Below are 11153 nucleotides of genomic sequence, written 5' to 3' on the forward strand. Positions count from 1 at the left end.
TAATGGAATCTAATGGATCCATGGACTCCTCAAAAAATGTGGGCCGATTATAATGTCACGAGGGGCTTAGTCCCACTGAGGCTGTAATACCCGGGGGCCCTGTGATGTCCCTATAACTAGGGGAAACCCTGTCTGACCCTCAACCCAGGGTTTTTGCTGATGGTGCAAATGCCTGAGCCTCCACCCTTTCCTTGTCTCCTGCTCAGCCCTGCACTTAACCCTCCACCCTCCACCCAGTGAGGAGACACACCACCAAAGCCCCCACACAAATAATGACAGACAGGGAGAACTTAAACTGCACCGCGCCGCATACACACAGGACTATACAGTAATGTGAACAGGGCACAACTAAACACAAATATGGGAAGGAGAAAAGGATAACAACGGATCATACGACACCAGATACGAATCTCTCTCTCTGCAACACCTCCACTCCAGACCGGAATCACTTGGTATGAAACACAAGCTATAATCGGCGACGCCCATAGGCCAGCATGACTATTTAAAGACCGTGGGTGTGACTAACCATCCAACCTGGTCTCCAGCAGGATTAACCCCCGAGAGCCTGAAGATCAGGCCGGCGCCACTGAGGCTATAGTGGCTGGAGGTGGAACTACCTCTGCCTGCCGGACGCTGTGGTGTGAACAGCGTCCGACATGACACAACCAGTCAGAGATTAGCTTTAATTTCTTAACCCTTTAACAACTGCCGATACGCCTTTTAATGGCGGGAGTTAAGGGTACTTAAACCACATCGGCGCTGTGGAAAAAGTGCATTGCACCCCCCGAGTTGGATTTTCTCTGGTGTCTCAGCTGTCAGGGGTAGCCAAGACCCCAGAGAACATGATTCAGGTCGTTTTTACTGACCCCGCTTTTACGATCTCCCCGTTATTAACCATATAATGGCGACCACAAAAAAGCTGCGATTTTGCATTTACTTTCTTTCTCCTCTGATGTGATCGCACATCAGAGAGAGAAATAGGGTCCCCGTTCCCCCCGGTACCTCCTGGTGGTCGTCAGGCCCTCCTGCATCCTCTGGTGGGTGCCGCCATCTTCTGGGAAGAAAATGGTGTGCGGAGTGCACCCGCCGAATCTGCTGGGCAGCAGATTCCATTCATTCATTCAACGTACATTTTGATCACTGTGATAAACACTATCACAGTGATCAAAATAAAAAAAATAGTAAATAACCCCCCCTTATCACCCCCCTAAGAAGGGAAATATAATGAAATAAAGAAAATATATTTATTTTCATTTTTCATTAGGGTTAGAATTAGAGTTAGGGCTAGAATTAGGGTTAGGGTTGGAAATAGGGTTAGGGTTAGGGACTAGGGTTAGGGTTAGGGATTAGGATTATGGTTATGGTTGGGATAAGGGTTAGGGGTGTGTTGGGGTTAGGGATCGAGCTAGAATTGAGGGGTTTCCAATATTTAGGCAAATCAGGGGTCTCAAAATGTGACATGGCGCCACCATTGAGTCCAGCCAATTTTGAGTTCAAAAAGTCAAATGGTGCTCCCTCCCTTCCGAGCCCAGATGTGTGCGCAAACAATGGTTTACCCCAAAATATAGAGTATCAGTGTACATATTGCACAACTTTTGTGGTCCATTTTCTCCTGTTACCCTTGGGAAAATAAAAAATAGCGGGCTAAGAAATAATTTGAGGAAAAACATGATTTTTAATTTTCACGGCTCTGCATTATAAACTTCTGAGAAGCACTTGGGGGATCAAAGTGCTCACCAAACATCTAGATAAGCTCCTTCGGGGGTCTAGTTTCCAAAATAGGTTCACTTGTGGGGGTTTCTACTGTTTAGGCACATCAGGGGTTCTGCAAACGCAACATGATGCCCGCAGAACAATCCATCAAAGTCTGCATTCCAAAATGGTGCTCCTTCCCTTCCGAGCTCTCCCATACACCCAAGAGTGGTTCCCCCCCACATATGGGGTATCAGCGTACTAAGGACATATTGCACAACAACGTTTGTGGTCCAATTTTTCCTGTTACCCTTGGGAGAATAAAAAATATAGCTGGCTAAAAAAATCATTTTTGAGGAAAAAAATGATTTTTCATTTTCACGGCTCTGCGCTATAAACTTCTGTGAAGCACTTGGGGGTTCAAAGTGCTCACCACACATCTAGATAAGCTCCTTCGGGGGTCTAGTTTCCAAAATGGGTTCACTTGTGGGAGTTACTACTGTTTAGGCACATCAGGGGCTTCTGCAAACGCAACTTGACGCCCGCAGAACATTCCATCAAAAACTGCGTTCCTTCCCTTCCGACCTCTCCCATGTACTCAGGACAAATTGCTCCACAACTTTTGTGGTCCAATTTCTCCTGTTAGCCTTGTGAAAATAAAAAATAGAGGGCTAAAAAATGTTTGCCATATTTCCATTTTTTTCATAAATAAATGCAAGTCATATCGAAGAAAATTAACCACTAACATGAAGTAAAATATGTCATGAAAAAACATTCTCAGAATCCGTTAATGCATTCCAGAGTTATAACCTCATAAAGTGACAGTGGTCAGAATTGTAAAAATTGGCATGGTTATTAAGCTGCAAATTGGCTCCATCACTAAGGGGTTAAACAGCTCTGGTAATGTGAAAGCTGCACTGCAATTGGTTGCTAGTGGCATAAACACACATTTGCGTTTAGTCAGGGAGCTGAATAATACTCAATCCTAGGGCAACATGATTCAATGCTAGCTACACAATTACAGTCAGGCATATATATGTTAGAAACTTTGCTTAAAAGATTAATTTGGGGACCAGAGCCGGAGACGAGACTAGTCTGGCTCTGCCCCAGCAGGCTTTTCCCAATGTTGCTATAGGTGATTGATAGGTCTCTATCATATTAAGACACCTGTCAATCACCTAGAGAAGCCCTGTGTAAATTATTATTATTATTATTTATTGTTATAGTGCCATTTATTCCATGGCGCTTTACATGTAAGGAGGGGTATACATAAAAACAAGTACAATAATGTTAAACAATACAGTCATGGCCAAAAGTTTAGAGAATGACACAAATATTAATTTTTACAAAGTCTACTGCTTCATTTTTTCTAATGGCAATTTGCATATACTCCAGAATGTTATAAAGAGTGATCAGCTTAACAGCAATTACTTGCAAAGTCAATATTTGCCTAGAAAATGAACTTTATCCCCCAAAACATATTTCAACATCATTGCAGCCCTGCCTTAAAAGGACCAGCTAACATCGTTTCAGTGATTGCTCCATTAACACAGGTGTGGGTGTTGATGAGGACAGGGCTGGAGCTCAATCTGTCATGATTAAGTAAGAATGACACTACTGGACACTTTAAAAGGAGGCTGGTGCTTGGCATCATTGTTTCTCTTCTGTTAACCATGGTTATCTCTAAAGAAACACGTGCAGTCATCATTGCACTGCACAAAAATGGCCTAACAGGGAAGAGTATCGCAGCTAGAAAGATTGCACCTCAGTCAACAATCTATCGCATCATCAAGAACTTCAAGGAGAGAGGTTCCCTTGTTGCCAAAAAGGCTCCAGGGCGCCCAAGAAAGACCAGCAAGCGCCAGGACCATCTCTTAAAAGTGTTTCAGCTGCGGGATCGGGCTACCAGCATTGCAGAGCTTGCTCAGGAATGGCAGCAGGCAGGTGTGAGTGCATCTGCACGCACTGTGAGGCGGAGACTCTTGGAGCAAGGCCTGGTCTCAAGAAGGGCAGCAAAGAAGCCACTTCTCTCCAGAAAAAACATCATGGACAGACTGATATTCTGCAAGAGGTACAGGGAGTGGACTGCTGAGGACTGGGGTAAAGTCATTTTCTCTGAGGAATCCCCTTTTTGATTGTTTGGGACATCTGGAAAATGGCTTATTCGGAGAAGACCAGGTGAGCGCTACCACCAGTCTTGTCTCATGCCAACTGTCAAGCATCCTGAAACCATTCATGTGTGGGGTTGCTTCTCAGCCAAGGGAATGGGCTCTCTCTCAGTCTTGCCTAAAAACACAGCCATGAATAAAGAATGGTACCAGAATGTCCTCCAAGAGCAACTTCTCCCAACCGTCCAAGAGCAGTTTGGCGATCAACAATGCCTTTTTCAACATGATGGAGCACCTTGCCATAAACCAAAGGTGATAACTAAATGGCTCAGGGAACAAAACATAGAGATTTTGGGACCATGGCCTGGAAACTCCCCAGATCTTAATCCCATTGAGAACTTGTGGTCAATCATCAAGAGACGGGTGGACAAACAAAAACCTTCAAATTCAGACAAAATAAAAGCATTGATTTTGCAAGAATGGACTGCTATCAGTCAGGATTTGATCCAGAAATTGATTGAGAGCATGCCAGGGAGAACTGCTGAGGTCCTGAAGAAGAAGGGTCGACACTGCAAATATTGACTTGCTGCATTAACTCATTCTAACTGTAAAATATAACCTTTTGCTACTCATAATATGATTGCAATTATATTTCTGTATGTGATAAAAACATCTGACAAACACACATAAAAACCAGAGGCCAGCAGATCATGTGAAAATATAATATTTGTGTCATTCTCTAAACTTTTGGCCATGACTGTACAAGTCATAACTGGTAAGGAAAAGAGAGGACCCTGCCCGCGAAGGCTCACAATCTACAAGGGATCCAGCCGTAGTGGCTCTGGACTAGTCCGTCTCCAGCTCTGGTCCCTGACTGGATATTTTACACATATTCTCTCTGAAACATCAGAGCATTTTGGAGAAAATTATGCCTGATTGCAATCGTGCAGCCAGATCCGTTTCATGCTCATCATGGTTTTGTCACTATAAATCAGCTGACAGCTTCCTTTAATATTTTCTTATTGAGTTACAGCTAGTTGTATTCTGCTTGATGCAAAAAAGAAAAAAAGAAAAAAAATATCAGGAAAAATGATATTTTTCTTTTTTCTATTGAAACAATAAAGTCATCCATAATTGTGTTTACAAAGAAATACTTGTATCAGACACTTGTTCTGTACCTTGTACTTGTTCTGTAGCTTTACTTTACTAATGTTTTTTATTCTATTTCCTATAGAGGGTTGTATTGTATAAAGGACCATTTATGGTGGACTTTGTGAAGTGTGAAGTGTAAAGGTGCACATACAACAAAGCTAGGACAGCACCACCTTTCTTATAATAAGGGTGCAGACTCAGCTGGAGGAATCCCAGCCCCCCATTTTACACACTGTCTATTAAAAGGTGCCGGGGTAATAATTTTCAGTCACTCGTCATAAGCCACTGTTGGACAGTAACACGTCTGAAGTCTATTTTTATTCAGGTTTGTAAATGTGGTGGTTTAGTGTGGTGCCAGTACTTTGAGCAGATGAAGGCATAAGGAAAGCACTGGACAGAGACCTACTTATTGCTAATGCACTTCCCATTCACAGGTTAACCCCTCTGATCCCAGCTCAGCCGGAGACACACACTCGGAGTACATAACTTGCATTCTGTATCAGTACTGTAAAGGGTTACAACACCAAAATTGATAGGCGTTCTTATATGGCACCAGCTGTTTTATGCACATTATGTGACTGAGCTATATATATATTATGTCTAGCATAGCGCTGTGAGAGACAGTTTTATTCATTACAAATTTTCTTTCTAGTTTCCTATTTTCAGCTCCGATGTCCCAATAATTTGGCAGCTGAACAAGAATTCGAGCACTCATTGGTTTCCCGAAGTTTCATAAAAGTGAGAAGAAAAAAAAACTTGTTAAGTGCTTTGCAAGAAAACACCAAATCCTTGAGCTCAAAGAAAGGTGTTTTTCCACAGCAATATAATTCTACTCAGAAACAGAACAGTAGAATAAGAATTAGAAAAAAAATAGATAGCAATTTTACTGATAAATGTAGAGCTTGAGAAGTTTGACCTAGCTTTTAAGACCCCATAGACATTTGATTAATGCCAGTCAAACCTGCTGATATTGATGGGTTCAGCTGTTAGTTTAATATGTATGCAAGCCTCAGACAATTTATCATCGGGGGGAATATCGATTTGGCAGGTACAATTTCGGACTGTTGAGTGTATTGCCTCTGGAAGATAAGCCACCACCAGACATGTTTGAATGGGAGACCCAACCGAGGTGACTGCTGGCTCTACAATCAACCATCCAATGTGTATCGTAGAATCTTATTTAATAAAGATCTCAATGCATGTTCAATTAATTTGATATACAGTATATTATATATATATATATATATATCTCTCAGAATTAGCAGCCTAGAGAGCAAAGAAGTCACATCTTTACAAATCAGTTTTATTGAAATTCAACTTTTCACATGATTTGTATTTCTCTTATCACTCCAAATATTCAAAGGCATAGTAATTTCTGTTTCTTATGATTTTGGCATTAATCTCTAGATAGTGGTCTTGCAGTTCTAAGAAGCCGTTACTTGTACTTCTAGGTGGGCACTTCAAATGCGTAGAGGCAAAACTAGTATCTTTAGTGTTTTACGATGAGGGGGGGTCAGGTGTTTTATGAGGTACAATGAGGTAAGGGTGTGTATCTAGGTCAGAGGAGCAGCGGAGTGTAATTTTTTTTAAATAACTTTATGTGTGTACATTCCAATAGCCAATCAGGGTGCAGAAACCATCCACAACTTCATGAAACAAGGGCTTCTGTAACTGGCTGCCGAAGTCACTTGTCCTATTCCCTGGCCATTTTCTCAGAGTAAAGGGGCAAGTGAACTTGTAATTTAGTTAGATAGGATCCTGCACTGTGTGAAATCGATCCTCCAGCATCTAACTAGACTGTGCTAATAGTGTTATGCAGGCAGGAGTCCACATTTCCTACTCAAAATCATTTGGGCTAAAACTGTGTTCCAGTCAGGAATCAGGAGGCCCCATTTGCTAATCTAATTGAAATCATTAGACCAATTATTGGTGCTCAGTCAGGAGGTTCCATTTGCTAATCCAAATCTTTTGGGCTAAAACTATGATGCAGTCAGGAATCAGGAGGCCCCAATTGCAAATCAAAATCATTAGGGCTAATAGTGTCGTTCAGGCACACTAAGAAAATAAATAGTGATTGTTCATTTAGTGACAGGTGACTGACAGGTCTGAGCCTAAGGTTGTGAAACAGATGGATACAAGAGAGGAAGCGTATATACAATATGAATGGGAAAAGCGAAGTCGTGGTGGAAGGGAGAATTGGCTTGGTGTTCGACAAGCTGGAATCTCACTGTGCTAAAATGCAGACTAACAGACCTCACCAACCACCGGCTGTCCCATCATATCCCATCAACTCCATCTGCTGCTTCTTCCTGCTCCACCACCATGCCAAGGCTTTTCACACAGGTCTCCGGCCGCAGAAGCTACAATTGTTTACCGACCACAGGCAGGATGCATGAGAGCCCATCAACTGTTAACACATATTTTTCAATTCACCATAAAATCTCCGCCAGCACCTCGCTCACAGTCCAGCAGTCTGTCCTGTTCTCCAAACTCCACCCTCTCTCAGCACAGCAGCCAGCTCTTGGACCCACAGTTGTGGTCATGTAAAATAATGTTTCCTCCTACACATGCCAAAGCTAAGAGCTTGAACTCGACCATCTCCAATCTGTTGCTGCATTTCTACCGTGTGGATACAGACTGTTTCAGAAAGTTGATGACTGTCGTAGTCCCCCAGTACCAGTTCCCCAATTGCCATTACTTCTTAAATAAAGCTGCACATTCTGTACACTAGGATGTCACAACAAAATCGCCATTTCTTGAAACAGTTGATGTTTGTCAGGGTGCATTTCACCACTGACACCTGGACGAGCAAACATGGACAGAGGCGTGACATCTCGCTGACTTGGGCACAAGGTAACTCTGGGGGCTGTGGTGCAGTCAAGGGACTGCTCCAATAATCTTGGAATCCCCAAGGCTTATAGGACAAACCTCTATGGGTGTATCAAACACTTCTTCAACTGCTTCTGGCTGCTCCACCTTCTCTACAGCATCCTCCTGCGCCGTCAACCCATCCCTTACTGGGACATGCATTTCAACAGTGCAGAGAGAATCCCCCGCCCACCTTTGTACAGTGCAGTAAGGGCTCACCGCGATCAAGCAGTGTATAAATTATTATGCCTTGGGGATGGACAAGTTTGAACAATGGCTGTCTCAACTGAGCCTGCAGTCACGGAAGGCCATGTGCGATAACAGTGCAAACCTGGTGGCGACCCCACGCCAAGGCAACCTCACACATGTGTGCATAGCTCACGTCTGCAACCTGTTGCAGCAATTTCTCCACTACTATCCCGGCCTGAATGCACTGCTGTAGAAAACACCATCGCTGTGTGCTCACTTCTGATGATCACACCCTGCAGGTCATTGATTTGTATTGCTACAGAGGTCTTTCGGCCTACTGGTTAACTGTTTGATTTGCAATGTGCTGACATGGTGGAATTCTGCTCTGCACATATTGCAATGTAGAAGCAGGTAAATAAAATGTCCAATTTTATTAAAGAAATAAATCACATGCATAAAAACATGGTAAGTGCGGTTCAGGTCACAATGGATACAACTAGAGTTGAGCGACTTTTGGTTTTTTAGGGTCGCGTTTCGTTTCGTGAAACCCGACTTTTCCAAAAGTCGGGTCGAGCAAGATCGTCCGATTATAGGGAAAAGTCGGGGTCGTCCCGAAACACGAAACCCAATGTAAGTCAATGGGGAATAAAAGTCGGCAGTGAGAGGAGGACAGGAAACACACCTACAGTGCCCATTTGAATGCCAAAAGCATCAATTCTTCTTACTTAAGCTTGTCAACCTTAATTAACTTCATAATACAAGTTACGCACTGAAAAATGGGGGTTATTTGGCTAAAGTTGTGGGGGGGGAGGGCTGGCTGCAGGTTTTCATGTGCCCTGGGCGAAAGAGCGCCCCTTTAACACATACCACAACTCATCATGCTCCGATACGGCAGATAAATAGCGGTATAGTACAATGAAAAATACCTCACTTTTTACATCTCATGACGAGGCCCATCTATTTCTCCATACAGAATCATTGGTCCCATATAATGTTTGAAACAGTATATGATGAGCTCCACATAATGCTACAGTATATGTTGGTCCCCATGGATGAAGCTCCACTGTCTTATGGGCCCAAATAATGCTCCAAACATAATGGGCCCCATTTCTAATGCTCTAGTGTATAATGGGCCCTGTAAATGCTGCTCCAGTGTCTGATGTCCACCTTTGGAATGTTCCAGTGTATGGTGGGCCCCATCTATCATTCTCCAGAGTATAGTGCTCCCCAAAAATTGCTGTCCCAACATTGAAAACAATCAAATAAGTCTCCTCGCTAGGGAATCCCTGTACTTGTCTGGACAGGTGCTGTAGCTTGCTTAACAGCTCGCCAGCCGTTCTCACGCCCAGTATGGATTGCACGTGATTGCACAAAGGTTAGAAAGGGTACCGTATCCCTGGATAACATGTATGGATAGCGTACACATTCAAAATATATGTCTCAGGAGGCAGGCTCAGACGGTGTCAGGCCCAGTATGGATTGCACGTGATTGCACAAAGGTTAGAAAGGGTACCGTATCCCTGGATAACATGTATGGATAGCGTACACATTCAAAATATATGTCTCAGGAGGCAGGCTCAGACGGTGTCAGGCCCAGTATGGATTGCACGTGATTGCACAAAGGTTAGAAAGGGTACCGTATCCCTGGATAACATGTATGGATAGCGTACACATTCAAAATATATGTCTATACAGCATGAGGCAGGCTCAGACGGTGTTAGGCCCAGTATGGATTGCACAAAGGTTAGAAAGGGTACCGTATCCCCGGATAACATGTATGGATAGCGTACACATTCAAAATATATGTCTATACAGCATGAGGCAGGCTCAGACGGTGTTAGGCCCAGTATGGATTGCACGTGATTGCACAAAGGTTAGAAAGGGTACCGTATCCCGGGATAACATGTATGGATAGCGTACACATTCAAAATATATGTCTATACAGCATGAGGCAGGCTCAGACGGTGTTAGGCCCAGTATGGATTGCACGTGATTGCACAAAGGTTAGAAAGGGTACCGTATCCCTGGATAACATGTATGGATAGCGTACACATTCAAAATATATGTCTATACAGCATGAGGCAGGCTCAGACGGTGTTAGGCCCAGTATGGATTGCACGTGATTGCACAAAGGTTAGAAAGGGTACCGTATCCCTGGATAACATGTATGGATAGCGTACACATTCAAAATATATGTCTATACAGCATGAGGCAGGCTCAGACGGTGTTAGGCCCAGTATGGATTGCACGTGATTGCACAAAGGTTAGAAAGGGTACCGTATCCCCGGATAACATGTATGGATAGCGTACACATTCAAAATATATGTCTATACAGCATGAGGCAGGCTCAGACGGTGTTAGGCCCAGTATGGATTGCACGTGATTGCACAAAGGTTAGAAAGGGTACCGTATCCCTGGATAACATGTATGGATAGCGTACACATTCAAAATATATGTCTATACAGCATGAGGCAGGCTCAGACGGTGTTAGGCCCAGTATGGATTGCACGTGATTGCACAAAGGTTAGAAAGGGTACCGTATCCCCGGATAACATGTATGGATAGCGTACACATTCAAAATATATGTCTCAGGAGGCAGGCTCAGACGGTGTCAGGCACAGTATGGATTTGACGGCCCAGATTACACAGCGGAGGAGCAGGGAGAGGTAAAGATTGCAAATGCTGGGGCCCTGCCCAAGCAAGGGGGGCCCACTCGTGGGCATCGGTACTGGCACTGGGCCCCTCATAGTACAGCGGTGTGTCTGACGGCGGGTGTGCACCACCACCGTCAGAGACACTTGATTGCACTATGAGGGACCCTGTGCCAGTGCCCACGCCCAAGAGTCGGCCTACCCACCTGTCCAGGGCAACGGCACTCGCACGGTGTCGTGCGGTAGGTGGTGACCCCGGCCATGGGGGGGGAGGCAGCACAGTTAGGGAGTTTTAGAAAGTGGCATATGTTGATGTTGGACATTCAGCTGATGCAAAAGGCGAAATAGGTGAAGTACCAGGAAGAGGTGGACCAAAGCAAGCCATTTTTCTGTCACCCTATGTGTCATCAGGGGAAGGTGGGACAAAATCCTTGGAAACCCATGCGTGGTTCATTTTAATGAAGGTTAGATCATCCACATTTTGGGTTGACAG

Source organism: Dendrobates tinctorius, unplaced genomic scaffold (assembly GCF_039654945.1).
Source record: "Dendrobates tinctorius isolate UK_male_01 unplaced genomic scaffold, ASM3965494v1 ptg000103l, whole genome shotgun sequence".
Lineage (NCBI taxonomy): Eukaryota > Metazoa > Chordata > Amphibia > Anura > Dendrobatidae > Dendrobates > Dendrobates tinctorius.